This window comes from Arachis hypogaea, chromosome 3, assembly GCF_003086295.3.
Source record: "Arachis hypogaea cultivar Tifrunner chromosome 3, arahy.Tifrunner.gnm2.J5K5, whole genome shotgun sequence".
In the NCBI taxonomy this organism is placed as follows: Eukaryota; Viridiplantae; Streptophyta; class Magnoliopsida; order Fabales; family Fabaceae; genus Arachis; species Arachis hypogaea.
In genome coordinates this window covers 99807839-99832478 of record NC_092038.1, presented here as the reverse complement: position 1 = coordinate 99832478, position 24640 = coordinate 99807839, and the positions used below count along the sequence as shown (strand labels likewise).

The 24640-nt window shown below is 40.2% G+C and overlaps 1 non-coding gene and 1 pseudogene across 1 annotated transcript; one reads left to right on the top strand and one right to left on the bottom strand.

Annotated features, from left to right (window-relative positions):
• The window catches only part of LOC140183530 (uncharacterized), a 210884-nt pseudogene that overhangs the window by 116966 nt on the left and 69278 nt on the right, over positions 1-24640 (top strand).
• On the bottom strand, positions 11684-11791 carry LOC112793656 (small nucleolar RNA R71). Its single transcript, XR_003198358.1, has one exon. It is a non-coding gene; the product is annotated as a small nucleolar RNA R71 (small nucleolar RNA).

Here is a 24640-nt window from a genome sequence, read left to right as displayed (position 1 = left end):
GCCTCACAGATGCTCAGAGCAATGTTGGAACCTCCTAACACCAAACTTAGAGTTTGAATGTGGGGGTTCAACACCAAACTTAGAAGTTGGTTGTGGCCTCCCAACACTAAACTTAGAGTTTGACTGGGGGGCTCTGTTTGACTCTGTTTTGAGAGAAGCTCTTCATGCTTCCTTTCCTTGGTGACAGAGGGATATCCTTGAGCCTTAAACACCAAGGATTCTTCATTCACTTGAATGATCAATTCTCCTCTATCAACATCAATCACAGCCTTTGCTGTGGCTAGGAAGGGTCTGCCAAGGATGATGGATTCATCCATGCACTTCCCAGTCTCTAGGACTATGAAATCTGCAGGGATGTAATGGTCTTCAACCTTTACCAGAACATCCTCTACAAGTCCATATGCTTGTTTTCTTGAGTTGTCTGCCATCTCTAGTGAGATTTTTGCAGCTTGCACCTCAAAGATCCCTAGCTTCTTCATTACAGAGAGAGGCATGAGGTTTACACTTGACCCTAGGTCACACAAGGCCTTCTTGAAGGTCATGGTGCCTATGGTACAAGGTATTGAAAACTTCCCAGGATCCTGTCTCTTTTGAGGTAATTTCTGCCCAGACAAGTCATCCAGTTCTTTGGTGAGCAAAGGGGGTTCATCCTCCCAAGTCTCATTTCCAAATAACTTGTCATTTAGCTTCATGATTGCTCCAAGGTATTTAGCAACTTGCTCTTCAGTGACATACTCATCCTCTTCAGAGGAAGAATACTCATCAGAACTCATGAATGGCAGAAGTAAGTCCAATGGAATCTCTATGGTCTCATTTTGAGCCTCAGATTCCCATGGTTCCTCATTGGGGAACTCATTGGAGGCCAGTGGACGTCCATTGAGGTCTTCCTCAGTGGCGTTCACTGCCTCTTCCTCTTCTCCAAATTCGGCCATGTTGAAGGCTTTGCACTCTCCTTTTGAATTTTCTTCTGTATTGCTTGGAAGAGTACTAGGAGGGAGTTCAGTAATTTTCTTGCTCAGCTGACCCACTTATCCCTCCAAGTTTCTAATGGAGGACCTTGTTTCAGTCATGAAACTTTGAGTGGTTTTGATTAGATCAGAGACCATGGTTGCTAAGTCAGGGTTGTTCTGCTTAGAACTCTCTGTCTGCTGCTGAGAAGATGATGGAAAAGGCTTGCTATTGCTAAACCTGTTTCTTCCACCATTATTATTGTTGAAACCTTGTTGAGGTCTCTGTTGATCCTTCCATGAGAAATTTGGATGATTTCTCCATGAAGGATTATAGGTGTTTCCATAGGGTTCTCCCATGTAATTCACCTCTTCCATTGAAGGGTTCTCAGGATCATAAGCTTCTTCTTCAGATGAAGCCTCCTTAGTACTACCTGGTGCATTTTGCATTCCAGACAGACTTTGAGAAATCATATTGACTTGCTGAGTTAATATTTTGTTCTGAGCCAATATGGCATTCAGAGTATCAATCTCAAGAACTCCTTTCTTCTGATTTGTCCCATTGTTCACAGGATTTCTTTCAGAAGTGTACATGAATTGGTTATTTGCAACCATTTCAATTAGTTCTTGAGCTTCTGTAGGCGTCTTCTTCAGATGAAGAGATCCTCCAGCAGAGCTATCCAAAGACATCTTGGACAGTTCAGACAGACCATCATAGAAAATACCTATGATGCTCCATTCAGAAAGCATGTCAGAGGGACACTTTCTAATTACTTGTTTGTATCTTTCCCAAGTCTCATAGAGGGATTCTCCTTCCTTCTGTCTGAAGGTTTGGACTTCCACTCTAAGCTTACTCAATTTTTGAGGTGGAAAGAACTTTGCCAAGAAGGCATTGACTAGCTTTTCCCAAGAGTTCAGGCTTTCTTTAGGTTGTGAGTCCAACCATATTCTAGCTCTGTCTTTTACAGCAAAAGGGAATAGCATAAGTCTGTAGACCTCAGGGTCAACCCCATTAGTCTTGACAGTGTCACAGATTTGCAAGAATTCAGCTAAAAACTGATGAGGATCTTCCAATAGAAGTCCATGGAACTTGCAATTCTGTTGCATTAGAGAAACTAATTGAGGCTTAAGCTCAAAGTTGTTTGCTCCAATGGCAGTGATAGAGATGCTTCTCCCATAGAAGTCGGGAGTAGGTGCAGTAAAGTCACCCAGCACCTTCCTTGCATTGTTAGCATTGTTGTTGTTTTTGGCTGCCATGGGTTCTTCTTCTTTGAAGATTTCTGTTAGGTCCTCTACAGAGAATTGTGCCCTAGCTTTTCTTAGTTTTCGCTTCAAGGTCCTTTCAGGTTCAGGGTCAGCCTCAACAAGAATGCTTTTGTCTTTGCTCCTGCTCATATGAAAGAGAAGAGAACAAGAAAATATGGAATCCTCTATGTCACAGTATAGAGATTCCTTGAGGTGTCAGAGGAAAAATAGAAGGCAGAAGTAGAAAATTCGAACTTATCAAAGAAGATGGAGTTCGAATTGTGCATTAAGGAATAATGTTAGTCCATAAATAGAAGGATGTGAGAAGAGGGGAAGTAATTTTCGAAAATTAAGTAAAACATTTTGAAAACATTTTGAAAAACACTAATTGATTTTCGAAAACCATGAACGAGAAAGAAGTAAAGTGAATTTTGAAAAAGATTTTGAAATTAGAAATCAAAAAGATTTGATTGAAAACTATTTTGAAAAAGATGTGGTTAAGAAGATATGATTGGTTTTAAAAAAAAGATGTGATTGAGAAGATATGATTTGAAAAACATTTTTAAAAAGATTTGATTTTAAAAATTAATAACTTGGCTAACAAGAAAAGATATGATTCAAACATTAAACCTTTCTCAACAGAAAAGGCAACATACTTGAATTATTGAATCAAATCATTAATTGATAGCAAGTATCTTTGAAAAAAGAAAGAAATTGATTTTGAAAAAGATTTGATTGAAAATATATGATTTGAAAAAGATTTGATTTTGAAAAATTTTGAAAACTTGAAAAAAATTTGCATTGAAAACAGAATCTTCCCTCTTGTGCCGTCCTGGCATTAAACGCCCAGAATGGTGCACATTCTGGCGTTTAACACCCAAACTACTACCCTTTTGGGCGTTAAACGCCTAGCCAGGCACCCTGGCTGGTGTTTAAACGCCAGTTTGCCTTCCTCACTGGGCATTTTGAACGCCCAGCTTTTTCTGTGCAATTCCTCTGCAGTATGTTCTGAATCTTCAATTCTCTGTATTATTGACTTGAAAAGACACAAATTAAAAATATTTTTGGATTTTTAATAATGAAGAATAATCACAATGCAACTAAAATCAAATAAACAATGCATGCAGACACCAAACTTAGCAAGTTGTATACTATTGCCACTAACAGAATGAGATTGCACATGAGAAACAACAAAACACTCAAGTCAAGAGAATTCAAAGATCCGAGCAATGAAATCATCAAGAACATCTTGAAGATCACTTAAGACACATGAATGAATGCAAGAAGAACAAAAACATGCAATTGACACCAAACTTAACATGAGACTCTAGACTCAACAAGAAATATAAAATATTTTTGGTTTTTATGATTTTGTAAATTTTTTTTGGATTTTTTGAAAATTAAGTGGAAAGGAAAATAAAGGTATCAAAATTCTTAATGAGAATTCCAAGAATCATTGCAATGCTAGTCTAAGACTCCGGTCCAGGAATTAGACATGGCTTCATAGCCAGCCAAGCTTTCAAAGAAAGCTCCGGTCCAAAACACTAGACATGGCCAATGGCCAGCCAAGCTTTAACAGATCATTGCTCCAACAGCAAGATTGATAGAAATCAACAAGCTCTTGTAATGATAAGTTGAAACCTCGGTCCAATAAAATTAGACATGGCTTCACAGCCAGCCAGACTTCAACAGATCATCATGAAACTCTAGAATTCTTTCTTACGAATTCTGAAGAAAAATACCTAATCTAAGCAACAAGATGAACCGTCAGTTGTCCAAACTCAACAATCCCCAGCAACGGCGCCAAAAACTTGGTGCACGAAATTGTGATCAATACTTCTCACAACTCAATTAATCCCCGGTGATGAACCCAAAAACTTGGTGTTCAATACCATGGCATAAACACAACTTCGCACAACTAACCAGCAAGTGTACTAGGTCGTCCAAGTAATAAACCTTACGCGAGTAAGGGTCAATCCCACAGAGATTGTTGGTATGAAGCAAGCTATGGTCACCTTGTAAATCTTAGTCAGGCAAACTCAAAGGGTTATGAATGATGAATAAAACATAAAGATAAAGATAGAGATACTTATGCAATTCATAAGTGGGAATTTCAGATAAGCATATGGAGATGCTGTGTTCCTTCCGTCTCTCTGCTTTCCTACTATCTTCATCCAATCCTTCTTACTCCTTTCCATGGCAAGCTGTATGTAAGGGTTTCACCGTTGTCAGTGGCTACCTCCCATCCTCTCAGTGAAAATGTTCAACGCACCCTGTCACGGCACGGCTAATCATCTGTCGGTTCTCAATCAGGTTGGAATAGAATCCAGTGATTCTTTTGCGTCTGTCACTAACGCCCAGCCTTCAAGAGTTTGAAGCTCGTCATAGTCATTCAATCATTGAATCCTACTCAGAATACCACAGACAAGGTTTAGACCTTCCGGATTCTCTTGAATGCCGCCATCAATTCTAGCTTATACCATGAAGATTCCGGTTAAAGAATCCAAGAGATATCCACCCAATCTAAGGTAGAACGGAGGTGGTTGTCAGGCACAGGTTCATAGGTGAGAATGATGATGAGTGTCACGGATCATCACATTCATCAAGTTGAAGAACAAGTGATATCTTAGAACAAGAACAAGCGAAATTGAATAGAAGAACAATAGTAATTGCATTAATACTCGAGGTACAGCAGAGCTCCACACCTTAATCTATGGTGTGTAGAAACTCCACCGTTGAAAATACATAAGAACAAGGTCTAGGCATGGCCGAATGGCCAGCCTCCAAACGTGATCAAAAGATCTAAAGATCAAAAGATTCCAAAGATCAAAAGATGAAAATACAATAGTAAAAGGTCCTACTTATAGAGAACTAGTAGCCTAGGGTTTACAGAAATGAGTAAATGACATAAAAATCCACTTCCGGGCCCACTTGGTGTGTGCTTGGGCTGAGCATTGAAGCATTTTCGTGTAGAGACTCTTCTTGGAGTTAAACGCCAGCTTTGGTGCCAGTTTGGGCGTTTAACTCCCATCCTTGTGCCAGTTCCGGCGTTTAACGCTGGGAATTCTGATGGTGACATTGAACGCTGGTTTGGGCCACCAAATCTTGGGCAAAGTATGGACTATCATATATTGCTGGAAAGCCCAGGAAGTCTACTTTCCAACGCCGTTGAGAGCGCGTCAATTGGGCTTCTGTAGCTCCAAAAAATTCACTTCGAGTGCAGGGAGGTCAGAATCTAACAGCATCTGCAGTCCTTTTTAGTCTCTGAATCAGATTTTTGCTCAGGTCCCTCAATTTCAGCCAGAAAATACCTGAAATCATAGAAAAACACACAAACTCATAGTAAAGTCCAGAAAAGTGAATTTTAACTAAAAACTAATAAAAATATACTAAAAACTAACTAGATCATACTAAAAACATACTAAAAATAATGCCAAAAAGCGTACAAATTATCCGCTCATCAGACACTCACCTTTGTCACTAACGCTCTAATTGCCTTAATCCCCTACGTTAGAACCCACGTTAACTAAGTTAACGTGGCTTTTAACGTAGTAATGAAGCCATCTTCCAACGTTAGTGACAAAAGTGAGTGTCACTAACGTTGGTTCTTTGAACCCCACTCCACGTTAACTTTCACGTTAAAATATTAACGTGAGAGTTAACGTAGGCAATGAAAATGATCCAACGTTAGTGACAAAAGTGAATGTCACTAACGTTGGCAGTGTTGATCCTTGTCCACGTTAGAGTTCACGTTAACTTAGTTAACGTGACTCTTAACGTGGGGCATTGCCTAGTTTCCCAACGTTAGTGGTGTTCACTTTTACCACTAGCGTTGAGGAGAAACGTTATTGGTGATCACTTTTCTCATTAACGTTGCAAGCCAATTGCCATCCCATGTTAGTAGTCACGTTAACTAAGTTAACGTGAATGCTAACGTGATTCTTCCATGCTTCATTTGTCCTGAAATCAAGCAATTAAAGTGCATCAAAGCTCTAGCCAAAATCATGAGATTATGCATCATTAAAATATCATGTAATTCTGGCAAAAAATCTCATGAAATCATGCAAAATTCACAATAGTTGCTTGAATGAAGGTGTAAGTGTATTTTCACCCAAAACTTGCCTTGTTTACTAGGAAAATGCACGAAACTACCCTAAAACAGTAAAGAAAAGGTCAGCGAAACTGGCCTAGATGCCCTGGCATCACAACACCAAACTTAAAGCTTGCTTGTCCCTAGGCAAGTACTGAAGCATAAGCAAAATGAAATAAAAGAACAAGAAGAAAAGATGGGATTAGCATTCATGGTTCATGGAGTTTCATGCATAGCAACTTAGGTTCTTTCCTTTTAGGTTTCAAGCCTTTATCAAATCCCTACTTACTCTCTTGATAGCATCCCTTGAGGCTTCTTCCTTATTGATCCTTCTCTTTAAGCTTATTACATTTTTCTTTTGGCTAAGTGCTCTATAAGAGGGCGACTTTTTATGATAAGCTTTCAGCCAACACTCCCAAACCAGTTGGTTTTAAGGTGCTAGGTGTTAAGACACCCCTAAGGACTTACTCCCTCAAGTCTCTTTCCCTCGTACATACACACCACAGACACATGGTTTGTTATTTTTTCTTTCTTGAGACTTTGGTGTCCAGCACCTCTTTGGGTTACTAAGTGCTCTGTAACAAGGGTTACTCTTGATAGTGGATTTTCAGCTGATAATCCCGGATTAGTTAATCCAAGTTACCAAGTGATAAGGCACCCCTAAGAGCTTATTCATCCAAGTATATCCCTTGTACATAAACACCACAGACACATGCCTCAGCTTCACAACCCTTGGTGCCTAGCATTGTTCCTTTTTGTGTTCCCTTTCTTATTTCCACTTGTATTACTCTTTTTCTTTTCTTGTTGGGATCTTATTATTTAGCTAGCCTCAAGGGATGTGTCTCAAATTTATGACTTAGGATGGATAGTTGCTTTCTTTCCTTTATTGGTGAACCAACTTAGCTTACTAATCATCCTACCACAAACACTTAGAATGCACTTCACAAAATGACTCCATTCTTGTTCTTTCCATAACATTTTCTTTTTGATTAACTTAAAGAGACAAGCATACTGATGACAAGTCATCTTAGCCTAGTTTCACTAGTCTTTTTCTTTGTTTTCATTAGGTTTTATGCACTTTCTTGCATTCTAAGTAAGTGATTTGGAATGGAAATGCATGACTTCTTTGAATCAAACAACCACCATATAATTGATGCTAAATCATGAGGTTTAGGCTAAATTTAATTGAGTTTTAATGATTTATAAACCTTGTGAATTTGGTGATACTTTGATTGGTTGTTTTGATTAATTGTAGGTGAAGAAAAGAAGAAAAGAAGAAATTGTGGCCTAAGAAGTGTGGCTCAAGGAAGAAAAAGTGTGGCCAAGAAAGGAGGGAGTGTGGCGCAACAAACCATGAAGCTCTCCCCAAGAGCACCAAGCTCACTAAGTGAGCGCTATACTTACTCCCATGGAACCAAGGCACAATGCTCTGCTCACTTTGTGAGCTGAGCACAATAGGAAGCCAAGAAACAAGGAAAGGAAAAACAATGCTCAGCTCACCAAGTGAGCATTGACAAAAGCATTGAAGAAATAATTCAAAGAAAACAAGTTGCAAGTGCATGCTCCAAGACTTCAACCCATGACCAAGGGGGATGAAGGAGGCGCTACTGATGAGCGGATAATTTGTACGCTTTTTGGCATTGTTTTTAGTATGTTTTTAGTATGATCTAGTTAGTTTTTAGTATATTTTTATTAGTTTTTAGTTAAAATTCACTTTTCTGGACTTTACTATGAGTTTTTGTGTTTTTCTGTGATTTCAGGTATTTTCTGGCTGAAATTGAGGGACCTGAGCAAAAATCTGATTCAGAGACCAAAAAAGGACTGCAGATGCTGTTGGATTCTGACCTCCCTTCACTCGAAGAGGATTTTCTGGAGCTACAGAAGCCCAATTGGCGCGCTCTTAAAGGCGTTGGAAAGTAGACATCCTGGGCTTTCTAGCAATATATGATAGTCCATACTTTGCCCAAGATTTGATGGCCCAAACTGGCGTTCAAAGTCACCCTCAGGAATTCCAGCGTTAAACGCCGGAACTGGCACCAAAATGGGAGTTAAACGCCCAAACTGGCATAAAAGCTGGCGTTTAACTCCAAGAAGAGTCTCTACACGAAAATGCTTCATTGCTCAGCCCAAGCACACACCAAGTGGGCCTGGAAGTGGATTTTTATGTCTTTTACTCATCTTTGTACACCCTAGGCTACTAGTTTTCTATAAGTAGGACCTTTTACTATTGTATTAGAATCTTTTGATCACTTTAGATCTCTAGATCATCTTTGGACATCTAGTTCTTAGATCATTGGGAGGCTGGCCATTCGGCCATGCCTAGACCTTGTTCTTATGTATTTTCAACGGTGGAGTTTCTACACACCATAGATTAAGGTGTGGAGCTCTGCTGTACCTCGAGTATTAATGCAATTACTATTGTTCTTCTATTCAATTCCGCTTGTTCTTGTTCTAAGATATCACTTGTTCTTCAACTTGATGAATGTGATGATCCGTGACACTCATCATCATTCTCACCTATGAACGTGTGACTGACAACCACCTCCGTTCTACCTTCGATTGGGTGAATATCTCTTGGATTCCTGATACACGATGCATGGTTGATCACCTGACAACCGAGTGCTCGCCTGACAAACGAGCCAGCCATTCCGTGAGATCAGAGTCTTCGTGGTATAGGCTAGAACTGATGGCGGCATTCAAGAGAATCCGGAAGGTCTAACCTTGTCTGTGGTATTCTGAGTAGGATTCAATGATTGAATGACTGTGACGTGCTTCAAACTCCTGAGGACGGGGCGTTAGTGACAGACGCAAAAGAATCACTGGATTCTATTCCGGCCTGATTGAGAACCGACAGATGGATAGCCGTGCCGTGACAGGGTGCGTTGAACATTTCCACTGAGAGGATGGGAGGTAGCCACTGACAACGGTGAAACCCTTGCTTAAGCTTGCCATGGAAAGGAGTAAGAAGGATTGGATGAAGACAGTAGGAAAGCAGAGAGACGGAAGGGAAGGCATCTTCATACGCTTATCTGAAGTTCCTACCAATGAATTACATAAGTATCTCTATCTTTATCTTTATGTTTTATGCGTTTATCACCATACCCATTTGAGTTTGCCTGACTGAGATTTACAAGGTGACCATAGCTTGCTTCATACCAACAATCTCTGTGGGATCGACCCTTACTCGCGTAAGGTTTATTACTTGGACGACCCAGTACACTTGCTGGTTAGTTGTGCGAAGTTGTGTTTATGCCATGGTATTGAACACCAAGTTTTTGGTTTCATTACCGGGGATTATTTGAGTTGTGAAAAGTATTGATCACAATTTCGTGCACCAAGTTTTTGGCGCCGTTGCCGGGGATTGTTCGAGTATGGACAACTGACGGTTCATCTTGTTGCTTAGATTAGGTATTTTTCTTCAGAGTTCTTAAGAATGAATTCTAGTGTTTCAAGGTGATGTTCTTATCATCACCAAGGCTGATTGATTTTCATCAATTTAGCTCTTGAATGCAATGTCCTGCTGAAGCTTGGCTAGCCATGTCTAATTCCTTTAGGCTGGAGCTTTAGACTAACATTGCATGATTCCTGGAATTCTCATTAAGAATTTTGATACCTTTATTTTCTTTTTCCACTTAATTTTTGAAAAAGCACAAAAAAATTTACAAAATCATAAAATCCAAAAATATTTTTGAGTCTAGTGTTTCATTTTAAGTTTGGTGTCAATTGCATACATTCATTCATGTGTCTTAAGGATCTTCAAGTAATTCTTGATGATTTCTTACTCTGATCTTTGAATTCTTTTGACTTGAGTGTTTATGTGTCTCATATGCATTCTCATTAGTGTCAGTAGTATACAAACTGCTAAGTTTGGTGTCTTGCATGCATTGTTTATTTGATTTTAGTTGCATTTTGATTATTTCTTATTATTAAAAATCCAAAAATATTTTTAATTTGTGTCCTTTCAAGTCAATAATACAGAGAATTGAAGATTCAGAACATACTGCAGAGGAATTGCACAGAAAAAGCTGGGCGTTCAAAACGCCCAGTGAAGAAGGACAGACTGGCGTTTAAACGCCAGCCAGGGTACCTGGTTGGGCATTTAACGCCCAAAAAGGTAGTGTTTTGGGCGTTAAATGCCAGAATGTGCACCATTCTGGGCGTTTAACGCCAGGATGGCACAAGAGGGAAGATTCTGTTTTCAATGCAATTTTTTTTCAGGTTTTCAAAGTTTTTCAAAATCAAATCTTTTTTCAAATCATATCTTTTCAATAAAATCTTTTTCAAAATCAATTTCTTTCCTTTTTCAAAGATACTTGCTATCAATTAATGATTTGATTCAACATTTCAAGCATATTGCCTTTTCTGTTGAGGAAGGTTTAATGTTTGAATCATATCTTTTCTTGATAGCCAAGTCATTAATTTTTAAAATCAAATCTTTTTAAAAATGTTTTTCAAATCATATCTTCTCAATCACATTTTTTTTAAAACTAATCATATCTTCTTAACCACATCTTTTTCAAAATAGTTTTCAATCAAATCTTTTTGATTTCTAATTTCAAAATCTTTTTCAAAAATCACTTGATTTCTTTTCCACTCTTGGTTTTCGAAAATCAATTAAGTGTTTTTCAAAATGTTTTCAAAATCTTTTACTTAGTTTTCGAAAATTGCTTCCCTTCTTCTCACATCCTTCTATTTATGGACTAACACTATTCCTTAATGCAAAATTCGAACTCCATCTTCTTTGATAAGTTCGAATTTTCTATTTCTGTCTTCTACTTTTCATCTCCTCTAACACCTAAAGGAATCTCTATACTGTGACATAGAGGATTCCATATTTCCTTGTTCTCTTCTCTTTCTTATGAGCAGGAGCAGAGACAAAAGCATTCTTGTTGAGGCTGACCCTGAACCTGAAAGGACCTTGAAGCGAAAGCTAAGAGAAGCTAAGGCACAATTCTCTGTAGAGGACCTAACCGAATTCTTCAAAGAAGAAGAACTCATGGCAGCCGAAAACAACAACAATGCTAACAATGCAAGGAAGGTGCTGGGTGACTTTACTGCACCTACTCCCGACTTCTATGGGAGAAGCATCTCTATCCCTGCCATTGGAGCAAACAACTTTGAGCTTAAGCCTCAATTAGTTTCTCTAATGCAACAGAATTGCAAGTTCCATGGACTTCCATTGGAAGATCCTCATCAGTTCTTAGCTGAATTCTTGCAAATCTGTGACACTGTCAAGACTAATGGGGTTGACCCTGAGGTCTACAGACTTATGCTATTCCCTTTTGCTGTAAGAGACAGAGCTAGGACATGGTTGGACTCTCAACCTAAAGAAAGCCTAGACTCTTGGGAAAAGCTAGTCAATGCCTTCTTGGCAAAGTTCTTTCCACCTCAAAAATTGAGTAAGCTTAGAGTGGAAGTCCAAACCTTCAGACAGAAGGAAGGAGAATCCCTCTATGAAGCTTGGGAAAGATACAAACAATTAATCAAAAAATGTCCATCTGATATGCTTTCTGAATGGAGCATCATAGGTATTTTCTATGATGGTCTCTCTGAACTATCCAAAATGTCTTTGGATAGCTCTGCTGGAGGCTCTCTTCATCTGAAGAAGACGCCTACAGAAGCTCAAGAGCTGATTGAAATGGTTGCAAATAACCAATTCATGTACACTTCTGAAAGGAATCCTGTGAACAATGGGACTAGTCAGAAGAAAGGAGTTCTTGAGATTGACACTCTGAATGCCATATTGGCTCAGAACAAAATATTGACTCAACAAGTCAATATGATTTCTCAAAGTCTGTCTGGAATGCAAAATGCACCAAGCAGTACTAAGGAAGCTTCATCTGAGGAAGAAGCTTATGATCCTGAGAACCCTTCAATGGAAGAGGTGAATTACATGGGAGAACCCTATGGAAACACCTATAATCCTTCATGGAGAAATCATCCAAATTTTTCATGGAAGGATCAACAGAGACCTCAACAAGGTTTCAACAATAATAATGGTGGAAGAAACAGGTTTAGCAATAGCAAACCTTTTCCATCATCTTCTCAGCAACAGACAGAGAGTTCTAAGCAGAATAACTCTGACTTAGCAACCATGGTCTCTGATCTGATCAAAACCACTCAAAGTTTCATGACTGAAACAAGATCCTCCATTAGAAATTTGGAGGCACAAGTGGGTCAGCTGAGCAAGAAAATTACTGAACTCCCTCCTAGTACTCTCCCAAGCAATACAGAAGAAAATCCAAAAGGAGAGTGCAAGGCCATCAACATGGCCGAATTTTGGGAGGAAGAAGAGGCAGTGAACGCCACTGAGGAAGACCTCAATGGACGTCCACTGGCCTCCAATGAGTTCCCCAATGCGGAACCATGGGAATCTGAGGCTCAAAATGAGACCATAGAGATTCCGTTAGACTTACTTCTGCCATTCATGAGCTCTGATGAGTATTCTTCCTCTGAAGAGGATGAATATGTCACTGAAGAGCAAGTTTCCAAATACCTTGGAGCAATCATGAAGCTGAATGACAAGTTATTTAGAAATGAGACTTGGGAGGATGAACCCCCTTTGCTCACCAAAGAACTGGATGACTTGTCTAGGCAGAAACTGCCTCAAAAGAGACAGGATCCTGGGAAGTTTTCAATACCTTGTACCATAGGCACCATGACCTTCAAGAAGGCCTTGTGTGACTTAGGGTCAAGTGTAAACCTCATGCCTCTCTCTGTAATGGAGAAGCTAGGGATCTTTGAGGTGCAAGCTGCAAAAATCTCACTAGAGATGGCAGACAACTCAAGAAAACAAGCCCATAGACTTGTAGAGGATGTTTTGGTAAAAGTTGAAGACCATTACATCCCTACTGATTTCATAGTCCTAGAGACTGGGAAGTGCATGGATGAATCCATCATCCTTGGCAGACCCTTCCTAGCCACAGCAAAGGCTGTGATTGATGTTGATAGAGGAGAGTTGATCATTCAAGTGAATGAAGAATCCTTGGTGTTTAAGGCCCAAGGATATCCCTCTGTCATCATGGAGAGGAAACATGAAGAGCTTCTCTCAAAACAGAGCCAAACAGAGCCCCCACAGTCAAACTCTAAGTTTGGTGTTGGGAGGCCACAACCAAACTCTAAGTTTGGTGTTGAGCCCCCACATTCAAACTCTAAGTTTGGTGTTGGGAGGTTCCAACATAGCTCTGAGCATTTCTGAGGCTCCATGAGAGTCCTCTGTCAAGCTACTGACATTAAAGAAGCGCTTGTTGGGAGGCAACCCAATGTTATATTTTATCTATTCTCTTTTGTTATTTTATGTCTTTTGTAGGTTGATGATCATGAGAAGTCACAAAATCAATGGAAAAAGCAAAAACAGAATGAAAAACAGAAAGAAAAATAGCACACCCTGGAGGAAGAACCTGCTGGCGTTTAAACGCCAGTCAGGCTAGCAAATGGGCGTTTAACGCCCAGTCTGGCACCATTCTGGGCGTTTAACGCCAGAAAGGGGCACCAGACTGGCGTTAAACGCTAGAAATGGGCACCAGCCCGGCGTTTAACGCCAGAATTGGCTAAAAACACATTTTTGCTTGCCATTTGGTGCAGGGATGATTTTTCCTTGACACCTCAGGATCTGTGGACCCCACAGCATCCCCACCTACCCCACCACTCTCTCTCTCTTCTTCACCCATTCACCAATCACCTCACCACCTCTTCCCCAAAAACCCTTCACCTATCAAATCCCATCTTTCTCTTCACCACTCACATCCATCCTTCATAAAACCCCACCTACCTCACCATTCAAATTCAAACCACTTTCCCACCCAAACCCACCCTCACTTGACCGAACCCTACCCTTCCCCCACTCCTATATAAACCCTCCTTCAGTCCTTCATTTTCACACAACCTAAACACCACTTCTCCCCCTTTTTGGCCGAACACAAAGCCATTCCCTTCTTCCTCATTTCTTCTTCTTCTACTCTCTTCTTTGCTCTTTTGCTCGAGGACGAGCAAACCTTTTAAGTTTGGTGTGGTAAAAGCATTGCTTTTTGTTTTTCCATAACCATTTATGGCATCCAAGGCCGGAGAAACCTCTAGAAAGAGGAAAGGGAAGGCAAAAGCTTCCACCTCCGAGTCATGGGAGATGGAGAGATTCATCTCAAGGGTGCATCAAGACCACTTCTATGAAGTTGTGGCCTTGAAGAAGGTGATCCCCGAGGTCCCTTTTTCACTCAAAAAGAGTGAATATCCGGAGATCCGACATGAGATCCGAAGAAGAGGTTGGGAAGTTCTTACCAACCCCATTCAACAAGTCGGAATCTTAATAGTTCAAGAGTTCTATGCCAATGCATGGATCACCAAGAACCATGATCAAAGTGTGAACCCGGATCCAAAGAATTATCTTACTATGGTTCGGGGAAAATACTTGGATTTTAATCCGGAAAGTGTAAGGTTGGCATTCAATTTGCCCATGATGCAAGGAGATGAACATCCTTACACTAGAAGGGTCAACTTTGATCAAAGGTTGGACCAAGTCCTCACAGTCATATGTGAAGAGGGCGCCCAATGGAAGAGAGATTCAAGAGGGAAGCCGGTTTAATTGAGAAGGCATGACCTCAAGCCCGTGGCTAGAGGATGGTTGGAGTTTATTCAACGCTCAATCATTCCCACTAGCAACCGGTCCGAAGTTACTATAGACCGGGCTATCATGATTCATAGCATCATGATTGGAGAAGAAATAGAAGTTCATGAGGTTATAGCTCAAGAACTCTATAAGGTGGCAGACAAGTCCTCTACCTTGGCAAGGTTAGCCTTTCCTCATCTCATTTGTCACCTCTGTTATTCAGTTGGAGTTGACATAGAGGGAGATATCCCTATTGATGAGGACAAGCCCATCACTAAGAAGAGGATGGAGCACACAAGAGACCCCACTCATCATGAGATCCCTGAGATTCCTCAAGGGATGCACTTTCCTCCACAAAACTATTGGGAGCAACTAAACACCTCCCTAGGAGAATTGAGTTCCAACATGGGACAACTAAGGGTGGAGCATCAAGAACACTCCATCATCCTCCATGAAATTAGAGAAGATCAAAGAATCATGAGAAAGGAGCAACAAAGACAAGGAAGAGACATTGAGGAGCTCAAGTACTCCATAGGACCTTCAAGAGGAAGAAAGAGCCACCATCACTAAGGTGGACCCGTTCCTTAATTTTCTTGTTCTTTACTTTTCCTGTTTTTCGAATTTTAGTACTTATGTTTGTCTATGTTTGTGTCTTGTGATCATTAGTGTCTTAGTGTCTATGCCTTAAAGTTATGAATGTCCTATGAATCCATCACCTTTCTTAAATAAAAATAAAAAATTGTTCTTAATTGAAAAAAGAAAAAGAATTGCATGAATTTTGAATTTTATAACAGTTTAATTATTTTGATGTGGTGGCAATATTTTTGTCTTCTGAATGTATGCTTAAACAGTGCATATGTCTTTTGAATTTGTGGTTCATGAATGTTGGCTCTTGAAAGAATGATGAAAAAGGAGACATGTTACTGAGGATCTGAAAAATCATAAAAATGATTCTTGAAGCAAGAAAAAGCAATGAAAAAAAAGAGAAGGAGAAAATTTCGAAAAAAAAAAGGGGAGAAAAGAAAACGAAAAAAGAAAAGAGAAAAAGAAAAATAAAGTTGTGATCCAAGACAAAAAGAGTGTGCTTAAGAACCCTGGATACCTCTAATTGGGGACTCTAGCAAAGCTGAGTCACAATCTGAAAAGGTTCACCCAATTATGTGTCTGTGGCATGTATGTATCCGGTGGTAATACTGGAAAACAGAGTGCTTTGGGCCACGGCCAAGACTCAGTAAATAGCTATGTTCAAGAATCATCATACTTAACTAGGAGAATCAATAACACTATCTGGATTCTGAGTTCCTAGAGAAGCCAATCATTCTGAATTTCAAAGGATAGAGTGAGATGCCAAAACTATTCAGAGGCAAAAAGCTAAAAGCCCCGCTCATCTAATTAATACTGATCTTCATAGATGTTTTTGGAATTCATTGCATATTCTATTCTTTTTATCTTATTTGATTTTCAGTTGCTTGAGGACAAGCAACAATTTAAATTTGGTGTTGTGATGAGCGGATAATTTGTACGCTTTTTGGCATTGTTTTTAGTATGTTTTTAGTATGATCTAGTTAGTTTTTAGTATATTTTTATTAGTTTTTAGTTAAAATTCACTTTTCTGGACTTTACTATGAGTTTGTGTGTTTTTCTGTGATTTCAGGTATTTTCTGGCTGAAATTGAGGGACCTGAGCAAAAATCTGATTCAGAGACCAAAAAAGGACTGCAGATGCTGTTGGATTCTGACCTCCCTGCACTCGAAGAGGATTTTCTGGAGCTACAGAAGCCCAATTGGCGCGCTCTCAACGGCGTTGGAAAGTAGACATCCTGGGCTTTCCAGCAATATATGATAGTCCATACTTTGCCCAAGATTTGATGGCCCAAACCGGCGTTCAAAGTCACCCTTAGGAATTCCAGCGTTAAACGCCGGAACTGGCACCAAAATGGGAGTTAAACGCCCAAACTGGCATAAAAGCTGGCGTTTAACTCCAAGAAGAGTCTCTACACGAAAATGCTTCATTGCTCAGCCCAAGAACAGACCAAGTGGGCCCGGAAGTGGATTTTTATGTCTTTTACTCATCTCTGTACACCCTAGGCTACTAGTTTTCTATAAGTAGGACCTTTTACTATTGTATTAGAATCTTTTGATCACTTTAGATCTCTAGATCATCTTTGGACATCTAGTTCTTAGATCATTGGGAGGCTGGCCATTCGGCCATGCCTAGACCTTGTTCTTATGTATTTTCAACGGTGGAGTTTCTACACACCATAGATTAAGGTGTGGAGCTCTGCTGTACCTCGAGTATTAATGCAATTACTATTGTTCTTCTATTCAATTCCGCTTGTTCTTGTTCTAAGATATCACTTGTTCTTCAACTTGATGAATGTGATGATCCGTGACACTCATCATCTTTCTCACCTATGAACGTGTGACTGACAACCACCTCCGTTCTACCTTCGATTGGGTAAATATCTCTTGGATTCCTGATACACGATGCATGGTTGATCGCCTGACAACCGAGTGCTCGCCTGACAAACGAGCCAGCCATTCCGTGAGATCAGAGTCTTCGTGGTATAGGCTAGAACTGATGGCGGCATTCAAGAGAATCCGGAAGGTCTAACCTTGTCTGTGGTATTCTGAGTAGGATTCAATGATTGAATGACTGTGACGTGCTTCAAACTCCTGAGGGCGGGGCGTTAGTGACAGACGCAAAAGAATCACTGGATTCTATTCCGGCCTGATTGAGAACCGACAGATGGATAGCCGTGCCGTGACAGGGTGCGTTGAACATTTCCACTGAGAGGATGGGAGGTAGCCACTGACAACGGTGAAACCCTTGCTTAAGCTTGCCATGGAAAGGAGTAAGAAGGATTGGATGAAGACAGTAGGAAAGCAGAGAGACGGAAGGGAAGGCATCTTCATACGCTTATCTGAAGTTCCTACCAATGAATTACATAAGTATCTCTATCTTTATCTTTATGTTTTATGCGTTTATCACCATACCCATTTGAGTTTGCCTGACTGAGATTTACAAGGTGACCATAGCTTGCTTCATACCAACAATCTCTGTGGGATCGACCCTTACTCGCGTAAGGTTTATTACTTGGACGACCCAGTACACTTGCTGGTTAGTTGTGCGAAGTTGTGTTTATGCCATGGTATTGAACACCAAGTTTTTGGTTTCATTACCGGGGATTATTTGAGTTGTGAAAAGTATTGATCACAATTTCGTGCACCAGCTACCCACAAGGAAAAATAAGCAAAAAATGGCCAAATGCATCCCCCAAGGTTCGAACCCCACACCTTGAGGAAGCAAGGAAGCAAGGCAATCAAAGAAATGGGTAGCGCATGCTTCCCATGGGTTTCGAACTAAGGACCTCCCCTTGGAAGAGCCAATGCTCAGCTCACTTAGTGAGCAGAGCGCTATTCTTGGTGCAAGGGGGCACATCTTGGCACGGCCAGGAAGGAATGGAGCGCGCATGACACGGTCCAAGGGCAGCGCACAAATTGGCACCAAGGCACCAATGCTCAGCTCACAAGTTGAGCTGAGCATTCCCCTGATGCATTGCACGCTACAAGGGAATCCACACAAGGCCTCAATGCTCAGCTCAACTTGTGAGCTGAGCATCCTCCTAGAACCACATTCTTCATGGGCTGAAAAATCAATCAAAAATCCAATTAAATTCAAATCTTCACCAAATCAAACGTCCATCCAAATTCCAAAATCCAAGAATAGAAAGTGTATAAATAGGAGCTAGTTTGATGTAATTAGGACCTCTAGACTTCATTTTGAATTTTCCTTTTTACTTGCATTTTAATTTTGAACTTTGGAATTTCTTAGAGAATTGGAAAGGAGAATTGATCTCTCTTCTTCCTTGTTCTTGCTTGAGCACTCTTTACTTTTCTTGCTTTGGATCTTGGGTGAAGAATTGAAGAACTTCTGTTTCAATCTCACCTTGAGATCTCTTGTTTATTTTTTTTTTTGCATAATTGAATTTTACTTTTTGTTTATTGTGTCTGCTTCTACTCTTTCTATAATTTACTTTTCTTTACTTCTTTTGCAATTGTTCTTGTTGGATCAAGGAAGGATTTGAGATCTAGACTTGTTATCTAGTCTCTTCCACTCCTGAGATCTTGAACCACTTTTAAATTGCTACAAATTAAGAACTGCTTTCCTGTTTTTAAATTCTTCAAGGCATTTTACTTTTCTGTCAAGATTTACTTCACTACAAGCCAATTTCCTCTTTTATGTTTAATGCAATCTACTTGTTCTTGTTTAAATTCTGTAATCCTAATTCCCAATCCCTTTTACAATTCAAGCAATGTACATTTCTTGCACTTTAAGCTTCAGCCATTTAAATTTCTTGCAATCTAAGTTCCTGCACTTTATATTACTTGCACTTTAAGATTCAGTCTCTTTACTTTCTTTGCTCTTTAGTTTACTGCAATTATCCCTTTTCCCTTTACATTTCATGCAATTTAGCTTCTGTCAATTATAAACACTCAACCAATACTTGATTCGCTTGACTAAATCAACCACTAAACTAAAATTGCTCAATCCTTCAATCCCTGTGGGATCGACCTCACTCTAAGTGAGTTTTACTACTTGATGCGACCCGGTACACTTGCCGGTGAGTTTGTGTTGGATCATTTTCCGCACATCAAGTTTTTAGCGCCGTTGCCGGGGATTGAAATAGATTAACAATGATTAAGTGAAGTGGAGGTCTAGATCAAGCACTTTTTCTTTTCTGTTTCTTTAATTTTTGATTGACCCACTAACTGTTTAAATTTTTGCTTAAGCTAACTAAAACTTCACTTTAGCAATAGATTGAAGTGTCACTGGTTTTGTGTGTTTCTTATGTTGTGTTTATATGACAGATACAAGAAGAGCTACACCCACCTTTCATGAACAAGAAGAACGAACCCTCAGGAGATTAAGAAGAGCTGAAAGAGGGAAAAACATTGTTGGAGAGGAGTCAGAAGAAGAATTTCAAGACATGGAGGAATATTCAACCAATCCACCAGGAGGAGCAGCTAACAACAACAACAGTCCACCACAGAGGAGAGTTTTGGCCTCCTACACATTTGCAAATCCCAGACATTGTGGAAGCAGCATTTTAACTCCAAATGTAAATGCAAACAACTTCGAACTAAAGCCACAACTCATCACCTTGGTTCAAAATAGTTGCTCTTATGGAGGAGGACCACTTGAAGACCCCAATCAACACTTTTCTACCTTCTTGAGGATTTGTGACACGGTCAAAACCAATGGTGTGCCTCCTGACAGCTACAAGCTACTGCTCTTTCCATTCTCTCTCAGCGACAAAGCCACTCAATGGTTGGAATCCTTCCCAAGAGACAGCATCAACAATTGGGATGATTTGGTAACCAAGTTTCTTGCCAAATTCTACCCACCTCAAAGGATCATTAGGTTGAAGACTGAGGTACAAACATTCACACAAATGGAGGCTGAACCCATATATGAGGCATGGGAGAGATACAAAGCTCTAATCAGGAAGTGTCCTCCTGAAATGTTCACTGAGTGGGATAAGTTGCAGAATTTTTATGAAAGCTTAACATTGAAATCCCAGGAAGCATTGGATCACTCAGCTGGAGGCTCTTTGCAACTCATGAAAACTACAGAGGAAGCCCAGAATCTTATTGATATGGTGGCCAACAACCAGTACTTCTTTGCTCACCAAAGGCAACGTCAACCATCACAAAGGAAAGGAGTGATGGAGTTGGAAAGAGTGGATTCGATCCTAGCTCAAAACAAAATGATGCAACAGCAAATTCAACAACAATTTGAGCAAATGGCTAAGAGGATTGACAATCTCCAAGTTGCAGCAGTCAACACAAGCCAACCATCAACCACTTGGGGGTAAAATAAAGAAATTCAAGAGGAGCAACAGCAAGAGCAAGTCCAGTACATGCACAACCAAAATTCTGGATCAAATGAAGTCTATGGTGATACTTACAATCCCTCTTGGAAAAACCATCCCAACCTCAGATGGGGAGACAACCACAATCAAACTCAACAGCCATGGCAAAGGAACTCAACTCAAAATAATTGGAAAAACACCAACCACAACAACCAGCCAAACACTAACTAAAACATATACAGAAAACCACAAAACACTTACCCCAACTCTAACCATCATCCATCCAATAACCAACTCACTAACCAACATACTTACCATCAATCATCAACACCCCACAACCAACCAATCTCCCAAGACTCTCAGAGAATCACTAATCTAGAGATGCTCATGGAGAAGATGATGAAGAACAAAGAACTGACCACAAAGAACCAGGAAGCCTCCATGAAGAACCTAGAGAGGCAGATTGGGCAAATCTCTAAGTAGATTTCTGTTGAGAAACTATCAAGCTCACTACCAAGTGACACCATTCCTAATCCAAAAGAGGAGTGCAAGGCAATACAGTTAAGGAGTGGAAAAATTCTGGTGAAAAATGAAGAAGCAACCAAGAAGCCAAAGGAAGGTGACGGAAAACAAGCTGAAGGAGAGAAAGCCAATGATGAAAATGCAACAGCAAGCAATCAGCCTCAAGAAAAGGAAGACCAGGCACCAAAATTAAGAAAAGAGAAGGAAGCAATAAAGGAACAAAAACAGGAAGTGAACTTCACACCTCCATTGCCATATCCTTAAAGGTTCAGCAAAGAGACTAAGGACTAACACTTCCCAAAATTTCTTGAAGTCTTCAAGAAGTTGGAAATCAATATCCCCTTAGCCGAAGCACTTGAGCAGATGCCCCTGTATGCAAAATTCTTGAAAGAGCTCATCAACAAGAAGAGGAGTTGGCAGGAAAAGGAGACTATACTTCTCACTGAAGAATGTAGTGCTGTGATTCAAGGATGTATTCCACCAAAGCTCACAGATCCAGGGAGCTTTGTAGTTTCATGCACCATAGGCAAAATGACCTTAGATAAAGCTCTCTGTGACCTTGGTGCTAGCATTAATCTGATGCCGTTATCAATGATAAAAAAAACTTTCCATAGAAGAACTCAAACCCACCAGGATGTCTCTGGTGATGGCTGACAGATCAATCAAGACACCCAATGGCATTGTGGAAAACTTGTTAGTCAAGGTTGGGGAGTTTATCTTCCCTGCAGACTTTGTAATTCTGGATACAGAGGAGGAAGGAAATAATTCAATCATCTTGGGAAGACCATTTTTAGCCACTGCTAGAGCTATTATTGATGTAAAGAAGGTGGAGATGATTTTTAGGGTGCATAATGAACAAATGGTCATCAATGTTTTCAAATCAATGCAACACCCCCTGAACAAGAAAACTACATGAACGTGGATATGATAAAAAGTCTGGTGGAGGAAATGTTAGAAGCCACTTGTCATGAGCAACAGGAAGAAAAAGTGGCAGAAATCTCCAGTGAAGACAAGGAGAAAGAGAAGCCAAAACAGGAGTTGAAGCCTCTGCCCCATCACCTCAAGTATGTGTTCCTAGGAGAAGGGGAGACCTTACCCGTAATCATCAACTCCTCCTTGAATATGGAAGAAGAAACAAAGCTGATTGCAGTGTTGAAAACTCACAAAGCAGCTTTGGGATGGACAATTGACGATATCAAAGGCATTAGCCCAACCATTTGTATGCATAAGATTTTGTTGGAAGAAGAATCAAAGCCTGTGGTTCAACCCCAAAGAAGGCTCAACCCAGCTATGAAGGAGGTAGTTCAAAAAGAAGTAATGAAGTTATGGAATGCTGGAATAATCTTCCCAATCTCTGACAGCTCATGGGTGAGCCCGGTTCAAGTTGTACCAAAGAAAGGAGGAATGACATTCATCACCACTGAGAAGAATGAGTTAATCCCTACTAGAATAGTGACTGGGTGGAGGATGTGCATAGACTATAGAAGATTGAATGATGCCACAAGGAAAGATCATTTTCCTCTCCCATTCATTGATCAGATGCTGGAAAGATTGGCCGGCCATGCCTATTATTGCTTCTTGGATGGGTATTCCGGGTACAACCAAATCATGGTGGATCCCAAGGACCAAGAGAAGACTGCCTTCGCATGTCCATTTGGAGTTTTTGCATACAGGAGGATGCCTTTTGGGTTATGCAATGCCCCAGCCACGTTTCAGAGGTGTATGCTTTCCATTTTCTCTGATATGGTTGAAAAATTCTTAGAAGTCTTCATGGATGATTTTTCTGTCTTTGGCAATTCATTTAATACTTGTTTGCATCATTTAACTCTTGTTTTGAAAAGATGCCAAGAAACTAACTTGGTCTTGAACTGGGAAAAATGCCATTTCATGGTTTCTGAAGGGATAGTTCTTGGGCATAAAGTATCATGCAAAGGCATAGAAGTTGATAAAGCAAAAATAGAAATTATTGAAAAACTTCCTATACCCGTTAATGTGAAAGCAGTAAGGAGCTTTCTGGGGCATGCTGGTTTCTACAGAAGGTTTATCAAAGATTTCTCAAAAATAGCAAAGCCGTTGAGCAATTTGCTAATGATTGACAACCCTTTCATCTTTGATGGCAACTGTAAGCATGCATTTGAAACCTTAAAGAGAAAACTCATCACAACACCAATCATCACACCCCCTGATTGGAACTTACCTTTTGAACTTATGTGTGATGCAAGTGACCTTGCTATTGGTACTGTGCTGGGACAAAAGGAAGATAAGTTGCACCATGTCATATATTATGCTAGCAAAGTGTTAAATGAAACACAGAAAAATTATACCACCACTGAGAAAGAACTTTTGGCAATTGTTTATGCGTTTGATAAGTTTAGGCAATACTTGATTGGCTTAAAAGTTATAGTGTACACTGACCATGCCGCTCTCAAGTATTTAATGTCTAAACAGGATTCAAAGCCAAGGCTTATTAGGTGGGTGCTGCTGCTACAAGAATTTGATATTGAAGTAAGAGATAGGAAGGGAAGTGAAAATCAAGTACAGATCATTTATCAAGGGTACCACAAGAGGCCTATCAAGATAGACCACAACAAGTAAATGAGAATTTCCCTGATGAGCACCTGTTTCAAATTCAACAAGCACCTTGGTTTGCTGACATAGCAAATTACAAAGTAGGAAGGAAGATACCTCAAGAATTCTCTAGGCAACAAGTGAAAAAGTTACTTAATGAAGCAAAGAAGTTCTTGTGGGACGAACCCTTCTTATTCAAGAGGTGCTCCGATGGAATGATTAGGAGATGTGTCCATGAAAATGAAATGAAGGACATATTGTGGCACTGTCATGGTTCAGCATATGGTGGAAACTTTGGACCAGAGAGAACAGCTGCAAAGGTACTACAAAGCGGTTTCTATTGGCCAACTATCTTCAAGGATGCCAGAGAGTTTGTTCACCAATGCAATGAATGCCAAAGAGCTGGAGGTTTGACAAAAAGGAATGAGATGCCTCAGAATTTCATCTTGGAAGTAGAGCTATTTGACCTATGGGGTATTGATTTTATGGGGCCTTTTCCCCCTTCTTACTCTTTCAGATACATCTTGGTGGCAGTGGAGTATGTCTCAAAGTGGGTGGAAGCCATAGCCACAACCACTTGTGATGCACAGATTGTCCTTCAATTCCTTAAGAAGCATATCTTCACCAGATATGGAGTACCTAAGGGTCTTGTCAGCGATGGTGGTGGCCACTTCTGCAACAAACAATTGGAGAAGCTCCTCCACAAATATGGAGTAATCCATAAAGTAGCCACACCATACCATCCTCAGACTAATGGCCAGGCTGAACTAGCAAATAGAGAGTTGAAGAGA